Raw genomic sequence first — 23083 nt, 5'->3', positions numbered from 1 at the left:
CCACACTGATTATTTGAGATTTCATTTTTAGAAAGAACAGAAAGGCATTAAAATTTTTGAGTTCAGGGTTACATGGTGGGACACCTTTGCTTCAGGAATATTAATTTGACATCTTGTGTAGATGAACTGATTGGGGAAGGAAAGTATTTGAGGCAGGAGAAGTTTTGTGATTGTTGAAATAGTCCAGGAAAGCGTGAGAAAGAACTGACCAGCTTAAAGTTTGTATGAATGGAGGGAGAAATAAAGAGCAACACTTGACAAGCTCATTGTATATAGACCAGAGGAGAAAGGCTATGTAAGGTAGAGGAATAAAATGAAAGATTTACTTGGGGTTTGTAAATTGGAGTGATTAGAAGGATGAAACTGGCATCAACAGAAATGGGTGTTGTAATTGAAATGTGTGAAGAAAACAGTCTGAGGCAAAAGAATACCAGTATCACTTTATTGACAAATATAGCAAATGTCAATAAATGTGATGATCTAGGGCTCCTTAGAAACCAAGAATGCCTCTGAGGTTTTACAGAGTTCTTTTATAGTCAATAAAGAGGAACATAAAAAAGATGAAAAGTTACAGAGTTTTGGTTAACACAGAAGTTAGCAAATTGTGATTGGTGTAGCATCCTAGACAATAATTGGGTATATGGAACTAAAAATGGGAAGCCATTCAGGGGACAGCTGATTTGTAATAATAAACTATGAGGCATGTTAGGAGAATGGCAGTATTAAGAAGTAAACACTCTTTCCTATTGGTTAGAAGATTAGAAAGGTTATAACAAGTGGGAGATTTGATGTCATAGAAATCTGTGTCATACAAAGAAACTGGTTAGATCTAGTCAAAGAAAGGAACTTATCCTTTAAGAAAAGGGAATGGGACTAGTATAAGATTGACCACAGAAGTAGGGAATTTAAATTCTTATTCTAAAACCTATAAATCCTACTTTGAAAGCTAGCTTAATTATTCCTTATGCACTAATCTACTTAAATCTTCTTAAAGCTTTTAGAATTTATAATGATACAAGATAATAGTCTGATTCTAAATTGTTTCTTTCACAAGGAAGTTTGAAGATAGGGGAGGGAGAAATAAAATGGATTCCATTTTGTTCATGCTGAGTTTGAGATATATATGAGATGAGATGCAGCATCAATCTCCAATTTTTATACTTTTACATTCACTGCCCCCATCCCTAGAATGTGCTAAATCTTCATAGCCACCTCATGAAATTTCTCATTTCCTTCAAGATTTAGCTCAAGTATCATCTTCTTCATAATGTCTTTCCAGATCCCTCTAAATGTTAGTGTCCTCTATACCCAAGAATCATATATTTAATGTATATTTATACCTATTTGACATATTTTCATTCTGCATATACTTATGCAAAAGTGAGACTTCACTGATTATTTACTTAAAAGTAATAACTTTTGTTAGGTTAGAATTCTTCTTGATTGAATCACTCAGTTAAAATTTAGTATGAGTTAGAATCTGAATAGCTCCTTGCATTGATTAAAGCCACTGCATGAAAAACTTCTCAGGAGTCTTGAGGAACTTGGCATAAAGGATTCTGTTGGGTTTTTACAGGAATGCAGGACTGATTCGACATTAGGAAAATCATAAATATAATGGACCATATTAAAGGAAGATAAAACAAATCCCATGATTATATTAATGGATGAAAAAAACATGATAAAATGCAACATGCATTTAAAAATAATATAACATTAGACAGCAGAGGAATGAATAAAATTTTCCTTAATATGGTAAGTGTGATCTATCAAAATCCACTAACTTGTATCATCTTCAGAAAAGAGCTATAAGGGAACTTACTAATGATATCTGAAGTAAAGCAATGACATAAATTGTCACTACTTTTTAACCAGGCTCTAGGAATACTGGTTGTAGCAATAATATAAGAAAAAGAAATTGAAGGAATAAACAAAAGCAAAGAGGAAACAAAATTATCACTATTTGCAGATTTGCCTTTATAATTTCCTTGGAAGGCCCTAAAGATTCAACTCCAAAATTAATTGAAACAATAAATAACTTGAAACCCACCAATATTATTAGCATTTCTCCATATTAGCACTAAAACCCAGCTAATAAAGCCCATTTATAATAGCTACAGAATATGTAAATATGAATCTATTTATCAACATACAGTCAAGACTTATTGAATGCAACCATAATATATTCCTTGTGGAAATAAATGAAAACCGTCAATAAATATTTGGAACTGTGCTAAGCACTGGGGTATAAAAAAAGTCAAGAGACCATCCCTCTTCACAAGTAGTTTGTGATGGGGAATTTGTAATGAAAGAGACATGTAAGCAATTATGTACAAATTAGCTGTATAGAGGATAAATTCAAAATAACCCCTACAGGGAAGACATCAAAATTAAGGGGGATAAAGAAAAGCTTCCTACAGAAGATGGGATATTAGTTGGAACTTGAAGTAAGCAAGGAAAGCCAGAAGGTAAATATGAGAATAGAGAGTATTTCAGGAATGGGAACAGTTAATGGGATGGAAGATGAAGCATCCTATTTGAAGAATAGCAAAGAGCTGAATGTCACTAGCCCAGAATTTATGGGGAGGTAGGGAGGAAGAAAGTAGTATAAGCTATGAAGAGGCTGAAAAGGTAACCAAGAAACCAGGTTATAAAGGACTTTGAATGCCAAAGGATTTTGTATTTGATCTTGCTCACTGGAATTAATAAGTTGGAAAGTGACACAGCACAACTAGACTTTAGTAAGATTTAATAAGAAAAGTGGAAGATTGGCTGTGAGGAGTGGGGAGAGACATGGCAGGAGACCAACTAGCAGATCATTGAAATATACTAAGTATGTGGTGATGAGAACCTCTCTGCCTGAAAAACTTAATAGCTTAAATTTAAAATATACAAAATAGAACCCATTATCTTTCCCTCTAAATCTACCCCCCTAAACTTTTCTATTTCTGTTGAAAGTAACCAGAGGCAGGTAGGTGGTGCTGTGGATAGAGCACCACCCCTGAAATCAGGAAGACCTGAGTTCAAATCTAGCTGCAGACATTTAACACTTCCTGGCTGTGACCCTGAGCAAGTCACTTAACCCCAATTGTCTCAGTAATAATAATAATAATAATAATAATAATAAAGAGCATCCTTCTAAACTTAAGTATCACAACTCCAGCATTATACTGTATTCTTTCCTCCCTCTTGGTCCCCATTTACAATCAATTGTCAAGTCTTATCAATTCTATTTCACAATATCTCTCATATCTATCTCCACTACAAATCCACAAGTACAATCCTTGTTCATGCCCTTAACATTTCTGTCCTGGAATATTATAATAACCTCATTTTGTTCTCTCTGTTTCCAGTCTCTCTACAACCCATCTTTCCAAAGCTGCCAAATAAATAAACACAGTAGCCAATATCATTCCCTGTATTGGACTGGGAAGAGAGGTTAGGGATCTAGTGAAGGTAAAAGATCCTCCTGTTCATTTGCTCCATTATTTAGCAGCAAATGCTTTCTAAATGTCTGAATGTTGTGGTTAAGTCAACAATTAAACCCAAAGTATTAAAAATAGCACCTGAATAAAGCTTTTGTAGTCCAAAGCTTATGTAGTATCCTTTATCGAAAGGATATGTTGTATTTAACATGTATTAGTCAACCTGCCATCTAGGGGAAGGGGTGAGGGGAAGGAGGGAAAATGTTTTGCAACAAAATGTTTTGCAATTGTCAATGCTGAAAAATTATCCATGCATATATCTTGTAAACAAAAAGCTATAACAAAATTAAAAAATAAATAAATAAATCATAAAAAACAAGAAAGGATATGTTGGAGAAGTAGAAGTTCCTAAATCTAACAGTACAACAAATAGCTACTGAGGAGGCACCCAAATATTTCGAAGCATAGATTCTCCCAAGCTTTAGTTTCAGGACTGCTCATCCCACTAATTTAACTAATCCCACAGTTTAAATGAAGGTCTAAGAAAACAGCAGCCCTCAAATGGAAATCCTTGGCTTCCTTCATGTGTCTAAAAATATGTCCTAAAATATGCTGTGACAGTCCTAAAAGTTTTCTCTACTTTTTGATCTTACTTTGAGCTTACCAGTATTTTAATTAGTGGCAACAAAAGTTATCCATATCGTTTTCAAATCTGTACTTTGAAGAAATTATCTGCCCTGTGGCCTAAAGGAATAAAGAGGATCCTAAAGTTGGCTACCATATCTATGGACTCATAAATCCTGTGGTTAAAGAGAGCTTCCCTTAGTTTTTAGGTATGCTAAGCCTTGATAAACAAAAAGGATAGTAGGACATTTTTAAGCTAAATCAGTATATTAAAAGTAGATTTTTATATATATGCATACTATCTATACATATGTGTGTACATGCACATATATGCATTATTATAAAAACATGTTTATTAAACCTTCCTATTCTAATATTGCTTTACTTAAAGTTTCCAAAGTAAAAAAAAAAAAAAATTTGTATAGCAAATATATCAAACAAGAATTCATTGATACAATGCTTTGCAAAGAATTACTTTGTTGACAACAGTCTCTAGTAAGACATACTTTTAGGAAGGGGAAAGCTTATAGTCTTGTCCCTTTTGTACTAGAGAAATTTCTATCAAGGTTGGAAGAGCATAAAACAGGAAGCACTGAGAGCTTTACACATACTTTAATATATTTTAACAAACTTTAAATCTCAGAATGGAAATTTACATTTGCATTGCATAGTAAAAATAATTTTAAATTAAAACAATCTACATATTTAATAAAAGACAGTACTATTATTGATTTACAAGGAAAGTCACAATGATAGATATTTCTAATTGTTAAGAAGGATCCCTCTTTCATTCTTAATAAAGGGAAACAATTTTTGGACCTCTAAGAAATACAATAATTACCTGTCTCTGTAATCTCTGTACAGATTACATTTTCAGTTCTTTCCAAAGTGAACCAACAGCAAAGAGGCTAAAAAGAAAAAGTGAAGGTTTTGTAACTTATATAAAATGACCTGGAATACTCTTTTAATTACCCTCATGTTTCAAATTAGGATAATGGGTGAATATAGGACACAATTTTAAAAATGTACTTTTTGCTGCTTTCCCTGAGAAAAAGAATGAATACAATTAGGAAGGACTTTTATTTACAAATATTTATGAATTTTTTTTTATAAAGGAAAGTTAGTGAGAATCCTTCCAACTTAAATATTGAGCCACTATTCCTTTTTTTTTTTTTTTTTAAGATTCCCAAGGAATATTTCTGCCCCATAATAATCACCCAAAACATGGAGTTGAAGTTGGTTGGATCTGTAATTCAAAGTTGGAGGGTTATTTTAGGATTTTAACATCCTAAATATAAATAAGCAGGAAAGAGCAAAAGGAGTTTTTTTTTACCATGGTCACTACAAAAGATCTGTTTTTGATTTTTGTCACCCTGGAAACCTATTTCTTCAGGTTCCACCCCTTCCCTGACAGAATCTGGACTTTAAACCATATAAGAAAATTAATTGCCAATTTCTATATGACTTTATTCCATATTGGACAAGGCATTTCCAATTCTGAAGATCTTACCTCTATGAAGTCAATCATTGAGCTAAATAAACAAGACACTCTCTAAGCTTCCCAACTCAAAAATCTTCTGAAACTATCACCTCTGAGATGAGACATACATCTCAGCATGTCATTTAAAGTCCTCAATAATCTATCTCTCTCTTATCTTTCCTGACATTTCATATCACTTCTTTGCCCAAGCTCAAAGGCCTTTTACATGTAACAAATTGCTATAAAGCATTTATCCCAACTCCTATTCACTCAGACTCAGATAGTCAAAACATAACTATTATGTTCTCTAAGGGTTCTAGGATTACATAAAAGATAAAGAATATATTTTCTAGTGCTATACAGATCATGAGCCCCCATCAGTATACTTCCTACTAAAATTATTAGTTGAGAATCATTTTAGTCAGCTTTTAGAAAAGGATATTTATTAAAAGGGTATTATAAGAACAATTGGTAAACACAACTCCCTCGCCTCCACATTAAAAAAGTGACATAGCCTACCATTATATATAGAATCCAGAAAAAAAAAATACGTTCAAACTTAGAGAACAAATGTAACAAAGGGCTTTTGATTTCTGGGAGACTTTTTCTCCCTTTTCCAGAGAACTCAAGAAGTTCTTTTAAGGCATCAGATGGGTGTTTTGCTGGGCTCTTGGTCAAGCTATAAATCTTTATCCAGGGGTCCATGGCTGCTACCAGCCAATGAAGATTTGAGGAAGTATCTAGACTCTGAAGGAAAGAAAGAAATCTTCCATGTCCTTCTCTCCAAAGCTTTTCCTCTATCCAAGGAAGGCAAGAAAAAGGGGGAACAACAGAGAAGTCAATGCTCCACTCTTCCTCCCACAAGCAACTTCTATTCAAAGAGGTTTCCTCTGCCTTCATTCACTGCTCACTGGAATTCAAACTTCTATCAGATACTCAAATAACTTGGGTTCTGAACTGATTTTCTATTTTATAGATAACTCCAAGTTTCCTCAGCCCATCTAAACACTTTTCCTGTCAATGTCATTCCTGTTCACACAAGGATATTTCACATGTTTGATTAATTGATTGGTTGATGAAGATATTCATGGCTCATTAAGTTATCAAGGTATCTTATTACTTTAAGTGAGATGGGATGACTTTATTGATTTATCTAATCAATTCCACCTTTATATACATATGAGGAATCTAAAACCCAGAGAAGTGAAGTCACTTCTCCAAACTCACAAAGATACCAAAAGAGCTAAGATTCAAACCCCAATCCTTTAATGTCAAACCAAATACTCTTTTCACTATCATGCCACCTCCCACATGCTATATTAAAGCCAAACGGACCTACCAATCTTTAGAATCAGCATTTTTTCTCCAATTTCCATAATTTGCAGACTATCCCAATAACTATAATGGACTCCTTTCTCATCTGTACCTCTTAGAATACTCTCTCATTTCCTTAAGGTACCATGTATTTCATGAAGCTTTTCCTGATCCCCTTGTTTTTTAGTATTCTCTCCCTCTTCAAATTATTTTATATTAATTTATCTATATAATATTATGACATTCCCAGTGGAAAGTGAGGGCCTTGAGGGCACTGGTTTAATTGTGTCTGGGACGTCTTAGCAAGATTGAATGGAATACTGGCTAGAGTTCTGGCCTTGGAATTGAGTACTAGAGTTTCAAGCCTAGTGTCTAATGTATATTAGATATGTTGGGCAAGTGACTTAACACTGTGTCCCAGGTATTTATCTATATGCATTGCAAAAGGGAGTTCATAGGCTGAGACCAAGAATTTAAAAAAAAAAAAAATCCCCTGTGTACCTTGGACAAATTTGCCTTTCCTTATTGGCTTATTTGCCCCATCTGCTCCACCTCCACCAAGGCTGCCTTGACCCACCCCAACCTCCCACCCCCAGGATGACTCCATCCTGAGGCCTACTCAGTGATGCTTAGAACTTCCATATAATCAAAAGTCCCCTCTAAGATGCTTCCTTCTTTCCTAACTCACTCTCTAGTCTGCTACCCTGCACCCACCTGCACATTGTTATGTATCTTCAATGCTTAGCACAATGTCTAGAACATAGGAAGTATTCTATCTATTTAATCTAACTATCTAGATAATTAATAATTTTTTTTAATGAATTCTATCTTAAACTTTAAGAAGAGTAGTGTATGCTTGCTACCTCCTTTTTTCCTTATTCTTCTCAAGTACCTGCAATCTGACTTCTAGATTCTTTCTACTAATGAAGTTGCTTTCTTCCAGGTCACCAATGACTTTCTAATTGACATCTCCAGAGATCTTTTCCTCAATGTGTTTTTTCTTGTATAAAGTGAAGAATCTAATAGTAGAGAATTCCACTCCTAAGTAATGCATATTTTCATTTGTTAGGGGAAAACTAAGCTTATAAAGTAGAATAATTTGGAGTTTATATAATAGTCTGAGATAAAAGAAATTTCTGGAACAATCTATTCAAGTATGAAGCAAGGCTTCATATTGCACATTTATTATATTGCCAAATCTTATATGGAGAGTGATTCAATTTAAATATTTATGAGCAATGAATAATGAATTGAGTGTAATAACCAGTTATCATTTCCCTTAATAATTGATACTCCTATAAGACAAAGGAACTGTTCTCAGGGGTAAAATGATATTGACCTTCATAATCTTGACATGGTCTTCATTTTGTTTTTGTGGAATCTCAAACTGGGCAAAGATGATAGATTGAAAAAAAATTATTTTATCTTCTCTCTTTCTTTCATTATTGGGTAAATGAAAACTGAAATGCTAGAAAGCATTGATTAAGTAAAGATTAAGATTTAGATTCCAGTTCTATCATTTAATTATTTTTGTGACTTCAATCAGGCCTTTTCAATTTATAAGGGGCCTTCCACTTCCTTGTCTATAAAATGAGTGGGTTGGGGTAGATTGTATGTAAGGTAACTTCCATTTCTAAAATCTTATAGTTCTATGATTCTCTCAGGAAAGATTTTTAAAGATAGAAAAGGATGAACCAGAGTATTACAACTGTGGGGGTTTCCATTTTCTGAGAAAAGAATTCTATTATAGAGCATGACAAGTGAGAACATCGGTCCAAAATTATGACATTTGTCATAGGGCAATTGGGGTATTGCTGACATAAGGCTTTGGGTAGTTGAAGGGGAAAAGAAACATTTGCAATCAGAGACAATCCAATAAGATTACAATAAAGATAAAGTGAATTCCAGGGGACAAATCCTAAGGCAAACAGTCTATCTGGTTTGCCTCTGACTTGATTCTACCCCTCCCTTTGGACATGTATGATTGACTCAAAGAGACTCCGAGAAGTCCAAAGTGGCTTTGGGAGATCTAATGTGTTTCTGGGGCACCCTAAAGTGTTAATAGTATATGTGTTCCCAGGGAGTACCTGTGAAGGAAAAGGAAATAGGGTCTAGTTGACATGTTATAAGAGTTTGTTGATATAAATGTCAATTTAATAAGTTTATAAAATAAACATTTAGATGTGATCTGACATAATGAAAACCACTGAATTAGGAATAAGAAGACCTGGATTCAGCTAAAGCTATGCACATTTACTAGATATGTAGACTTGGTCAGGCCTCTGAACTTTAGTTTCCTTCTCTGTAAAATATGAAAAATAATATATTTCATATAATACAGTACAAGGTTTTTGTGCATTTTAAAGGAGATAACAGTTTAGGTTTGCTTATTTTCAAACTACAAAGTGCCAAATAAGTGTTAATTACTAATATTATGCAGTGTGCATATAGTTCTTCAACTGTCATATCATCATCACATACCACATACTCTGTTCATTGTATTCTTCCTATTTTCTCCTGTACACATGAGATCAGCCTATCCCTGCCCTCACTTCCTTCTTCTTCTTTTTTTTTTTTTTGGTTGAGGCAGTTGGGGTTAAGTGACTTGCCCAGGGTCACACAGCTAGAAAGTGTTAAGTGTCTGAGGTCAGATTTGAACTCAGGTCCACCTGACTTCAGGGCTGGTGCTCTATCTGCTGCTCCATCTAGTTGTCTCCTTCACTTCCTTCTCACCCACACCAAGAGCCATGTTTCTAAAGGGGTTGACCTAAATTTACCTGCTACTGCTGCCCCATCTCCAAAAAACAATAGAAATAAGGAATGTTTGTACAAATCAATTGAACAAACATTTATTAAATACTTGTTATGTCCACTTTGCTGGATGAAGTCCTTTAAAAAGTTGCTGATAACTACACCACATTTTATGCAGTTAAAAAGGGGTTCATATATGTTATTTCATTTTAACCTTAGAATGTATTGTGTATCAGGGCTAGCATTTTATTATATTTTGAAGTTTGTAAAGCACTCTTATTTTTTTTTTAATTATAGCTTTTTATTTACAAGTTATATGCATGGGCAATTTTTCAGCATTGACAATTGCCAAACCTTTTGTTCCAATTTTTCCTCTCCTTCCTCCCATCCCCTTCCCCAGATGGCAGGTTGACCAATACATGTTAAATATGTTAAAGTATAAATTAAATATAATATAAGTATACAAGGCACTCATTTTTAAAATTTAATCCTGTTTTTCCCCAATGAACAAAAATTATTATTTTTTTAGACAGATGTCTTCCTTCTTCCAATTGAATAAAAAAAGGGGGGGGGGGGAACCTTATAACAAATAGGCAAAAGCATCATCAAAATACATCTTCATACAGTATTGTTGTTGAAGTGTAATGATCTCCTGGTCCTGCTCATTTCACTCAGCATCAGTTCATGTAAGTTTCTCCAGGCCTTTCTGAAATCATCCTATTGGTTGTTTCTTATAGAACAATAATATTCCATAACATTCATATATCATGATTTATTCAGCCATTCTCCAATTGATGGGCATCCACTCAGTTTCCAGTTTCTGGACACTACAAAAAGGACTGCTACAAACATTTTGGCACATACAGGTCCCTTTCCCTTCTTTAGTATCTCTTTGGGTTATAAGCTCAGTAGTAGCACTGCTGGATCAAAGGGTATGCACAGTTTGATAACTTTGGGGCATAGTTCCAGATTGCTCTCCAGAATGGTTGGATCCATTCACAACTCCATCAACAATGCATCAGTGTCCCAGTTTTCCCACATCCCCTCCAACATTCATCATTATTTTTTCCTGTCATCTTAGCCAATCTAACAGGTGTGTAGTGGTATCTCAGAGTTGTCTTAATTTGCATTTCTTTGATCAATAGTGATTTGGAACACTCTTTCATATGAGTGGTAATAGTTTCAATTTCATCTTCTGAAAATTGTCTGTTCATATCCTTTGACCATTAAAAGATATTATTAAAAAGCATTTGTAAAGTGCTATTTCATTTGATCCTCACACCAATCCTAGGAGGGAGGTGCAAATATTTTTTGTTCTTGTATAGATGAAGAAATTGAGATGGAAAAAAAAAAAGATTAAATGACTTGCACAGGATCATACAGCTATTATCTGAGGTCTTCCTAACTCTAAGTCCAATGCTAAGACTCACTATTACAACCATTACTCTGTGTTCCTTGGCCCACCAGTGAAGACATCTTCTTCTTGAAAGCCTGATTTCAGCCAATTCCAAATTTCTGCCCCTTTAGAGATGCCTGCTGAGGAGTCTCAATGAGATGGAGTGAAAACTTCATAGGAGTAAGTAATGATTCTCCCTCTTCTTCATCCAGGAGCTTGATGTTACTGCTAAATCAGCTATGAAATACCCTTTTTGCTGAGATAGAATAGATGTTCACTAGTTTTGTAGCGACAGTTTTACCTCTACTGTGCTATCAGATAGCAAGGCATCTCCTTACAGTACGATTTCTTGGTCCTCCAAATAGTTCTAAGAAGGAATGTTCTAAATTGTCTGAGAGTAAAGGAGACCTTTCAGTTGAAGAGAACTTAAATTGTTTTCCCTGGGAATATAAGAGGCAGGGACTTCAAGGTCTAAGATATCTTGAGCCAGGGAATATATAAGAACAGACTGAAGAAGGTCAAATGAAATTAAGTCCAAAAGCAGACTTTCATTGGGTAAGTCTTCCTAGAGACTGAAGCAGAAAAACTTCTAGACCAGAGAGACTTCCTTCTTCAGGGGCCCTTAATTCATCAGGGCATGACTTCTAGGAGAATATGACAGACAGGAATATGAGGATGATGAAACTTTTGATTAGAAGGGTCAAGGCTCTTCCCCTGAGATGGGATAAGAAAACTAATTTATCAATTGGGGAAAGGATGGAGTGCCAGTGAGGGTCACATGTATTGAATGAGCATTCTAGTTTAAGAAACCTAATTGAGTAGGAATAGCTGCCTCATTTCTCATTATGGGGACCACCTGAAGCAGCTTCTATCAAAATAAGGCACCATAGCTCCGATATCCAGACTGACAACGGACATATTCCTCAACCTCTGACATACATGTGAGAACTTCAACCTAATAATTTAGTTCAGAGGTTTATGGTGTTTCTGAAGCCCCCCAATCAGCTATATGTAGTGAGAGTAATTGGCTAAATTAATGCATTAATGCCTTTTTTTCTCAAAGCCCCAGATCAGGCAAACAGATAAACAACAAGAATTTATTAAGCACTTTCTCAATGTCAGGCACTGTGCTTAAGGACTGAGGATACATATACAAGCAAAAAGAAAGAAGCCTTGTCCTCAAGGAGCTTTCAGTCTAAGGAGGGAAAATGACATATATAAGAGAAGGGAGACAGGGAAACTTGGAGAGACTATATGGCTACCATCTAAGAATCATTGTAGATAAGAGACTGTCAAACTAGGTCTAGGATTGAGCTAACTGATCCATCATTTTTATGAGGTCAGGAGGGGCAACAAGCATGGATATCATGGCTCTTTTCAATTCCCTATAGCCTACTATATATTTCTGAAATCATCCTGCTGGTCATTTCTTACAGAACAATAATATTCCACAATTCATATACCACAATTTGTTCAGCCATTCTCCAAGTATTGGGCATCCATTCATTTTCCAGCTTCTAGCCACTACAAACAGGGCTGCCACAAACATTTTTGCACATACAGGTCTCTTTCCCTTCTTTAAGTTCTCTTTGGGATATAAGCCCAGTAGTAACACTGCAGGATCAAAGGGTATGAACAGTTTGATAACTTTTTGGGCATAGTTCCAGATTGCTCTTCAGAATGGCTGGATCCATTCACAATTCCACCAACAATGTGTCAGTGTCCCAGTTTTCCCGCATCCCCTCCAACATCAGCATTATCTTTTCCTGTCATCCTAGCCAATCTGACAGGTATGTAGTGGTATCTCAGAGTTGTCTTAATTTGCATTTCTCTGATAAATAATGATTTGGAGCATCTTTTCATACGTATAGCTAACCTTCTTGAAAAGATTATTTATAACACACTTCTCTACTTTCTCTCTTCTCATTCTATTTAAGCCCTTATACTCTGGTTTCCACTTAAGCATTTTACCAAAAGTACTCTCTCCAAAGTTACTAATGATCTCTTAGCTGTCATCTCCTTGACCTCTCTGCAGCTTTTGAAACTTGATCTCTCTCTTTCTTTCTCTCTCTCTCTCTCTCTCTCTCTCTCTCTCTCTCTCTCTTTCTCTCTCTCTCTCTCTCTCTCTTTGTCTCTCTGTCTCTGTCTCTCTCTCTCTCTCTCTCTCTCTCTCTCTCTCTCTCTCTCTCTCTCTCTCTCCTTTTCTCTTCCTCCTCCATACTCTTTCTCTCTAGGTTTTTGGAACTCCACGCATTCCTGGTTTTCCTCTCACTTATCTGACCTCTCTCCTCTCTCCTTTGCTAATCATGTGCGTGAGATTCTTTCCTGGGTCCTCTTCCGTCCCCCAAATTATTTCACTTTGTAATCTCATTATTTCCCATGGATTTAGTTACTATCTTTATGCTGTTGATTCTCAAATCTACCTTTCTTACCCTAATCTCTCTACTGATCCTCATTCTCATATCTCCAACTTTCTTTCAAATACCTTGAACTGAATGTCCTGTAGACATCTTAAACCCAATGTCCAAAAAAGAACTTCTTATTTTTCTCCCTAAGTTTTCCCCTACTCTTATCTTACCTATTACTGTACAGCACAACACTATTCTCAATCCCTCTGGTTCACATCCTAGGAGTCATCTTCTACCCCTTACTATCTCTCATTTTCCAAATCCAAGCTACTGCCAAGACCTATTGATTTCACCTTTGCAACATGTCTCAAATACTCTCTTTCTCTCTGACACTCCAACTATTCTAGTGATAATTCACTTGAATTATTCACACCTTGATTACTATGATACCCATCGGTGAGTCTGCCTATCTCAAGCTTCTTGCCATTCCAAACCTTCTTCTATTTAGTTACTAAAGTTATTTTCTTAACATTCAGATATGATTATGTCACCTTCTACTCAATAAAAATCTAGTGGCTTCTTATAATTGCCTCCAGGAGCATATGAAAAATGCTGTGGAGAATTCTTATCTACATTACCATGTTGAGGGGAAGAATAGGAAGGAGAAATATAAGTAAATATCTGGAGTTATTTGATTACTCTTTGTAGAGACCATCTATAAGAAAAACTCTGAAGGAAAAAAACATCTTATATCCAAGAAATTATAATTTTAATTCATAAGTGCCATCTAGCAAGAATTGGTATAATAATGTTCACTGGAAGAAGAGATATGTAGTATGATCAGTGTACTAAGCCAATCAATTGTACACTTGACATGTATAACAGAAGTGTTCTCTACTTCTAGGGCCTATTAAACCTACTGAGCACTATTAACTTCTAGTAATTCATGTGGGGACAAATGATACAACCAGAAGGAACCTGGTAGTCATTACTGAGGGCTACAAAAAAAAAAAAATCCCAAAAAACTTCAGAAATACAAGAATCATTTTCAACAAGACTGCTCAGTAAAATTTACAGCATCTCAGAAATGGAAAAGACTTCAGATGGCATCTGGTTCAAGCCATATCAAAACAAGATCCCCTTCTACAATATTCTAAAGAAGTGGTCATTTGTAATTGATTTCATATGAGAGGTTATTCATTGCTTTTAAAGGGATTTCATTCTATTTATGGACAGTTCTTAATGTTAGGAAGTTGGTCTTTCTTTCTTTTTTTTTTTTAATAACTTTTTATTGACAGAACCCATGCCAGGGTAATTTTTTACAACATTATCCCTTATATTCACTTCTGTTCCGATTTTTCCCCTCCCTTCCTCTACCCCCTCCCTCAGATGGCAAGCAGTCCTATACATGTTAAATATGTCACAGTATATCTTAGATACAGAAGGTATAAATAACCCGGGAAGAAAAACAAAAATGCAAACAGTTTACATTCATTTCCCAGTGTTCTTTCTTTGGGTGTAGCTACTTCTGTCCATCATTGATCAATTGAAACTGAGTTAGATCTCTTTGTCAAAGAAATCCACTTCCATCAGAATACATCCTCATACAGTATCGTTGTTGAGGTATATAATGATCTCCTGGTTCTGCTCATTTTACTTAGCATCAGTTCATGTAAGTCTCTCCAAGCCTCTCTGTATTCATCCTGCTCATCATTTCTTACAGAATAATAATATTCCATAACATTCATATACCACAATTTATACAACCATTCTCCAATTGATGGGCATCCATTCAATTTCCAGTTTCTAGCCACTATAAACAGGGCTGCCACAAACATTTTGATACATACAGGTCCCTTTCCTTCTTTAGTACCTCTTTGGGGTATAAGCCCAGTAGTAGCACTGCTGGATCAAAGGGTAAGCACAGTTTGATAACTTTTGGGGCATAATTCCAGATTGCTCTCCAGAATGGTTGGATTCATTCACAACTCCACCAACAATGCATCAGTATCCCAGTTTTCCTGCATCCCCTCCAACATTCATCATTATTTTTTTCTGTCATCTTAGCCAGTTAGTTCTTCCTTCAAAATGAAATTGGTCTCATTAATTTCCACCTGTTGTGCCACAGTTCTCTTTTATTATCCTGACTCAGTTTCCCTAATTGTCCTGACTCCGTTTCCCTAAATTGTCCTGCCTTGGTTTTCTTGAATTGTTTTGCCTGATTGTTCTGCTCAATCCTGCAAAACCACCTCTCCCTCTTAATCATCAGAATAAAAAAATCTTATATTTTAGAATATCAGACTGCCTTTCCCCATCCCAATCTATCAGAATTCTTATCAAGATGCCTCTCCCTATGTCCGGGTTGCCTCCCCCTGATTATGTCATCCCATCTCCAGTGGCTCACCCCACCCTGTCAGAGTCTCTTTCCGGCTCTCAGTACTCTGACTCTGCTCCTGCCTCAGTCTACCCCTTGCATCTGAGCTATGTGTATATATGTCATTGAGAACTAATGTTTGCTGGATTTTTTGGAGACAAGAGTCTCATTCAGCCCTGGGACCAAATCATGGACCCATTGGTTCCAATATATCTCTCCATTTAATAAAATATTAAATACTCTCTACTCTCAATCTTGCTCAGTTTCTCTGGCATTACACGTCAATTCAGATATTTTAAAGACAGTTATCATGGCCCTTGTAAGTCTTTTCTTCTCCAGGAGAAATCTGAGTTTCTCCAGATAATTCCTATATGTCATGATTTCAATGTCCTTTACCATTTGGGCCACCTCTCTAACTCTTAAAGTTATTTGTAAAATATGATGCCTATCAATTGAGAAGAAACTCTAATCTGAAATTTTTTTTTAGAAAGTTCATTAAGTCAACAGCAGAGGGAAGAGCCAAAGAAGGAGGAAAAAAAAAAAAAAAAACCTGTTCCCCCATGCATCCATATAAGTTTTATATTATATAAAGTTCAAACAAAGGCACAAGGAAATAGCTGCTGCATGTAGGTACTTTCCATACAAGGTACATCCAGACAATAGTGTTTGAGATATATATCAACATTTCAATGAGTTTTGGGTTAAGTCCAAGCATTCCAATAAAGATTGTCACAATAAAAGGTTATTACAAGATAAAATTATAAAAGATTATTACAATGACATATCCTCCACAATTTCCTTTCTTGGAGCTTCAAAACCCCAACACCTCAATCATAGAAGCAAAGAGCTAGGTTAAGGTTTAAAAGGAAATTCATTAAAATAATCTGTCAGTGGAGACACCCTCCTAACTACTTATCTAGATCTTGAAAAAAATTTTTAAGGAGAGATGGGGGTCATAATCAGGACAATCAAATCAAGTAAGCATCACGACTGTAAATTAAGGGATTTAGAATTATACCAAAAAGTAAAATCTATACAGTATAGAAAGATGTCCAAGTCAATGAAAGCTATAACAGAGAAAAGAAAAATGCATATGGCTAAATTAATGCAAAAAAAAAATTTAAATAAAAGATTTATAACCCCATGCTTCCTTTAACGTCATAAAAGAGTACCAAAATCTCGTAAGTCTCCTAAGGAAATAAACCTAGTTAAATAGACTCTATAAGTAAATTAAATCAGGTTATAGATTAAATGACATTTAGAGGGCTCATAATGAACTGTCTGAGAAGGGAGATTAACATATCACCAAAATAACTCAAAAACTCCATCACAGAAATCTTCCCTTACATGGTTAGCTAATGGAGCTAACAATCAATATTAACAGAAGATGGACTTTTAGTTAATCAAAAGTTGTAAAGAAATGGCCTGATGCTTCCTTCCCTCCCCAAATAAAATTAGTAAAAGGGAATCAAAGATGAAAAATTACTTGCTATACTTTAATTTAATCACACATTATAAATTGATGTATCAACATTAAAATTGGGCCATATACTTTTGCAGAAATACATAAACATCACAAAACATTAACACAAAAGTAATATTAAACTGGTCTTCAATATTAAGTAACAAAATTTCATTGTTCCTGATGTTGTGCCACTTATAATATTACAATATAACATAATGCTGATAACTCACTTCAAATTTCTATTTAATCAGCATATTTCATTCTTAGTCTTTGCCATCCCATATAGCCATCTGATGTTGGGAAACATATTTCCTTGGAAATTCTGAAATAGGTTTCATTTCCAAGGTAGTTTTGAAAGTATCCTTCACCTAGTAGATCCAGTTTCCTGATGCCAAGTTATTTGCAGAAATTCTTTGTGTAATATCATTAGATCTGCTATTGAAAAGACTTAATATGATAAATTACTATTATAACATTATATAATATAATATATTAACACTATATTATTAATATATCATATCATAATATATCAATCATATTAATAGATATCATTACAATATATTAATTGTGTATTATATATTAATCATATTAATATATTAATATTATGTATTGTGTAGTATATTATATTGTTATTACATAATATATTAATTTAATCATAATATATTGCAATATTATGTGCTAATTAATAGATATTAATAGTATAATATAATATAATAATATAAATTGATAAGGCTTGATACAATCTCTTAAATTTGGTCTTCTAATAAAATTCATATAATTTTGAAATAATTTTGAAACATAAACTAGTTTAAATATCACAAAGTTAATTTTATTAACAATAGCGCTATAGGAAGAATATCAAATTAGGAATTCATAATTTCCTGAAAGTTCAGGGAATTTTTTTTACATACCATTTTCTCTTTCTATCTTTACCTTAACTATCTACATATGTGTGTGTGTTTGTACAGATCTGAAACTAAACATAAATGTATAATAATTTAAAAGGAGATGGATGGGAAGCCTAAAAACTCATTTATCTTTCAGTTGGTTATGATAGAAAGATAACCACAAATTTAGGATAGTGGAATTAAAAACAGCAAAGGCTTTCATGCTTGCATTGCATTATAGTAACTCTGATACATTTTAGTATTATAACAAACAGATTCATCATACATTTTTTAAAAAATCTTTTACAATTCACCTAATTTATTTATAGAAATTTTCTATGAATACAAGGAGGGACATAAGTATAATTATAGCAAGACTGCCCATTCAAATGTATAAAATAAATTGTCATAAGCATAAAAGGGGAAAACTTCTTTGGGTGTAGCTGCTTCCATCCATCATTGATCAATTGAAACTGAGTTAGATCTCTTTGTCAAAGAAATCCACTTCCATCAGAATACATCCTCATAGCAATCTTTCCAGTTAAGAGTCATAGCAATCTTTATTTTGGAATAGCCAATCATATAGAAAAGTTCCAAATTATTCACAGGATATAATAACCAAGTTTAAAAATTAACTAGATGGCAAATTTTTCTGTTCAGAAAAGAAATAGCACAATGGGAAAACTGAGTCAAGAGGATCCTTCCATCCCCTCTGCAACACCATCCCTCAACCTTCTTAGGCACATATTACTTCTCAGATCATACTCCCTTTGATTTACACTTGGTATTTCCCTTGAATGGTAAATTATTGATGTAATAACACTTCAGCCAATCATACCTGAAATCAAAACTCAAAAATATAAATTACAGACTTTAGATCTTTTACCTCAAATAGCAAGTTTCATTAATCACAGATTAGGGCTAGGTATAATACCGTGTTTCCCCGATAATAAGACCTATCCCTAAAATAAGCCCTCCCCTACTGTGTAAGATTCCTCTAAAATAAGCCCTCCCCCGAAAATAAGCTCTATTGAGATTGCTGCTATAGTGAAGGTGATCCCCTGCGCTACACGCTACATTACGGTACCCTCTGTATGCACCATTCCCCCCCCCCCCGTCTTCCCTTCCCCCCTTCTCTCCCCCTCCCTCCGTGAAACACACACCGCACTCTGAGCTGCATCCAATTAGAGGTGCAGCAGTGAGCACGTCATCCTGTTCTTCCCCAGTGATTTGCTTGCTGGCGCCATTGAGAGCAGTGCCACCGAAGAGAGCTGAGGCAGGACAACATAAAAACCCAGTATGTAAGTGGGAGTGAGGGGGCATGATGGAGGATAAAAGAAGAACTCAGCAGGCATGATGGAGGATAAAAGAAGAACTCAGGAGGCATCATGGAGGATAGAAGGAGCACTCAGGGAGCATGATGGGGTTAAAACATTATTGAGGGACATGATTGAGTGAAAAGAAGGACTGATGGTCATAATTTTATTATTCTGTCTGCACGGGTCACCCGTGTTTTGGCAATTCGTTTGGATAGAAAGAAAGCCACATCTCTAATCATCAGTAAGGGCAAGAAAGATAAGATTGAATGTGTATCAAACATTTACGTTCTTGAAACCGAAAAAGCCTGGTGTACACAAGCCCTTATAAGAAAGTGGGTTGATTTAATGCTGCCACTTGTTATGCGAGGTAACCAAAGAGGTCTGATAATCTGGGATTCAGCCAGCACTCACTGCGCTAAAGAAATGAAGAACTTCCTTGCAGAGAGAAGAATAGATCAAGTAATGATTCCTGCAGGAATGACTGCCTATCTCCAGACCCTTGATATTGCAATAAACAAACAAAAAGGACCATTTGCGTATGGAAGTTAATGACTACATTGAAAATAGAATGGAAAGAAATCAGCGTGGAAACTTTGTGAAGCCCTGTCTGCAAGAAGTCCTGACTTGGGTGAAGAAGTCATGGGATAAAATTACTGACAGCTGTGTCGCCAAGGCACTATGAGCAGGTTATCTGGACAAGACATGTTCATTAAATAGAGCTATATTGTTGGACATGACAGATTGGGTCCACTTCTTCTGAAGGAAATAGAGGTGCAAGACATCCAGGATGGAATTCAGGGTATGGACACTTATGACGATGTTGTTGAAGAAGATGACATGATCATTATTGAATAAAGGTACTTTTTTTTGTTCACATTTACCTGTTTATTAAAATTGCTGTCAATGTTCATTAAAATAAGCCCTCCCCTGAAAATAAGCCCTCTGGTGTTTTTCTATCAAAAAAAAAAATTAAGACAGTGTCTTATTATCGGGGAAACATGGTATATATTTTTTTCATGTTATTGTAATAATAGTGAACCATAAGCCTATAGAATCCCTTATCTTAATCATTCTTTCTAATATAAATCCATACTAGAGCAAAATCAATCATGAAGAATGAAAAATTCTTCATTTAATAATTTAATTTAATTCATTAAAAATTAAGAAAATTATCACCTTTTGTGAATACATACATATATTTAATATATGATAATTCCCTCAAAACCCAGAAAAACACTGGTTACTTACTGTAAACCTCCAGAATAACAGAAATCAGTATCTGCAGATATTGCATATTGATCTTTAAGGTAAAAACAAAATCTTTAGATATACATTTTATCAATAATAAGTTGGGTCAAAGGTCAACTTCAATAGATACAAGTCCAGGTACACTTTCATAATTTCCATAAACAATTATCAAACTATCTATTAGATAAATATTCTTTATAAAATAAACTTGCAAGCCTTCCCCCTCTTTGCCTGTGAGTGTTTGTAATATAGAAGAGGATCTCCATTTTTCAATAAACCATTATTTGAGAACTTCATAATGTTTATTCAGCAATTTCTATCCCAGATTGTATAAGATCCTATGAATCTGCCCAAATAGAAGGTCCCAAAGAACATATAAATAAGGACAATTTGCAAAGTCTGTCATACTTTTACCAAATAGTAACTAGTTATTATTCTTTTTAAATCAAAATATTCTGGAACAACACTGGACAGGCTTTTTAATCATTATAATAATAATCTCTAAGTAAGTGATAGCTTAAATTCATAATTTCACAGCATTCTAACAAAAAGAGGAGTTTTTTTTTTTAATGCTATAATTGCATCACCCTTTGGTGATACATTTTTCAAGTTAACAGAATGTCTTATACAATGATTTCTTAAAAATCAAAATACAAAAATTAGAAGCCTAACAGTAACATAAGCAATATTATTGAGTTTAAAGGCATAATACCACTCAGATAATATCAATTCAGTTGAATGTGTTTTCAAATCATCTTACATAGAAAATACATTTATCAATTTGACATTCTGTAGTAATTGCATTCAAAAACCACTATAGAATAATTATGAAGGTAAATCACACTTTTAATTTTTTCATGCAGTCTCTAACCATAACAACTTAATGCCAATATGAAATGTATTTTATTATGATCTTTAAAAAGCATAATCTTATTAAGCTATACTCAAATAATTCCATGCTGAAAAACTATTTTTGTTGCTTCCATTACATAAACAGTGTCACTGGTTAGAACATTTTCTATCTTAAATTGCTAACAGGTATTATTACTCCAACTGTTATTCACAAATTTATAGGCACAGAACGCTTCTTTATTTTTCTTATCTTAATGAGATTTAAAAACAAAAACAAGACAAAACAATTAAACAAATAAAAAAACTCCTCTAACCTCTCCTTTCAAAACTCCAAATACTAACTTCTAAAATCTCTATTCACATAGTCAGTGAAAATGGACTCCATCTTTCTTTCTTTCTTTATTTCTTGTCTAAAGACCTTTATTCTTTTATGTGGTTGTTGTTTACTTGTTTAATATTTGATTTTTCCTAGTTATATGTAAGATTTTTTTTCTTTTTTCTTTTTTTTGCTGAGGAAATTGGGGTTAAGTTCCTTGCCCAGGGTCACATAGCTAGGAAGTGTTAAGTGTCTGAGGCCAGATTTGAACTCAGGTACTCCTGACTTCAGGATTGGTGCTCTATCTATTGAACCACCTAGTTGCCCCATATAAGATAATTGTTAACATTTGTTTTTAAAACTTTGAGTTCCAGATTTTCTTCTCCTCTCTCCCCTCTCACTGAGAAGGCATATGTGAAGTTATGTAAAACATTTCATAAAAGCCATGTTGTGAAAGAAAACATAAATTGTCCCCTCCCCCCAAAAAAATTCAAGAAAAACAAAGTGATTTCTTTTTTTAAGTATGCTTCAATCTATATTCAGATACAATCAATTCTTTCTTTCAGGATGGATAGGATTTTTCATCATAAGTCTTTCAGAGTAGTCCTGGATCACTCTATTTTGGTGAGAATAGTAAAGTCATTCACAGCTGATCATGCTACAACATTGCTATTATTTTGTACACAGCACATTTCACTTTTCATGTACTCATGATCGATTTTCAAAGTTTTTATGAGAGCAATGTACTTATCATTTCCCAAATAGAATTCTATCACAAGCACATCATGCAACTTACAGTCATTCCCCAACCAATAGCCATCCCTCAATTTCCAAGACTCCATCTTTCTTTTCTTTTTTTTTTTTTAATTGTAATTTTTTTAATGACAGAACATATGCCTGGGTAATTTTTGATAACATTATCCTTTGCACTCACTTCTGTTCCAACTTTTCCCTTCCCTCTCTCCACACCTTCCCCTAGATGGCAAGCAGTCTTATACATGTTAAATATGTAATATTATATCCTAGATACAATATATGTGTGCAGAACTAAACAGTTCTCTTGTTGCCCAGGAAGAATTGGATCCAGAAGGTAAAAATAACCTGGGAAGAAAAACAAAAATGAAAACAGTTTACACTCATTTCCCAGTGTTCGTTCTTTGGATATAGCTGCTTCTGTCCATTATTGATCAACTGGAACTGAATTAGATCTTCTCTTTGTCGAAGAAATCCATTTCCATCAGAATACATCCTCATACAGTATCATTGTTGAAGTATATAATGATC

General features: G+C 34.5%; 1 pseudogene; it reads left to right on the top strand.

Annotated features, from left to right (window-relative positions):
- LOC127538607 (ribonucleoside-diphosphate reductase subunit M2-like) overlaps positions 1-23083 on the top strand; it is an 83808-nt pseudogene that overhangs the window by 28034 nt on the left and 32691 nt on the right.

This window comes from Antechinus flavipes, chromosome 5 (assembly GCF_016432865.1).
Source record: "Antechinus flavipes isolate AdamAnt ecotype Samford, QLD, Australia chromosome 5, AdamAnt_v2, whole genome shotgun sequence".
Taxonomy (NCBI): Eukaryota; Metazoa; Chordata; class Mammalia; order Dasyuromorphia; family Dasyuridae; genus Antechinus; species Antechinus flavipes.
This window is presented reverse-complemented; position numbering and strand designations above follow the sequence as displayed.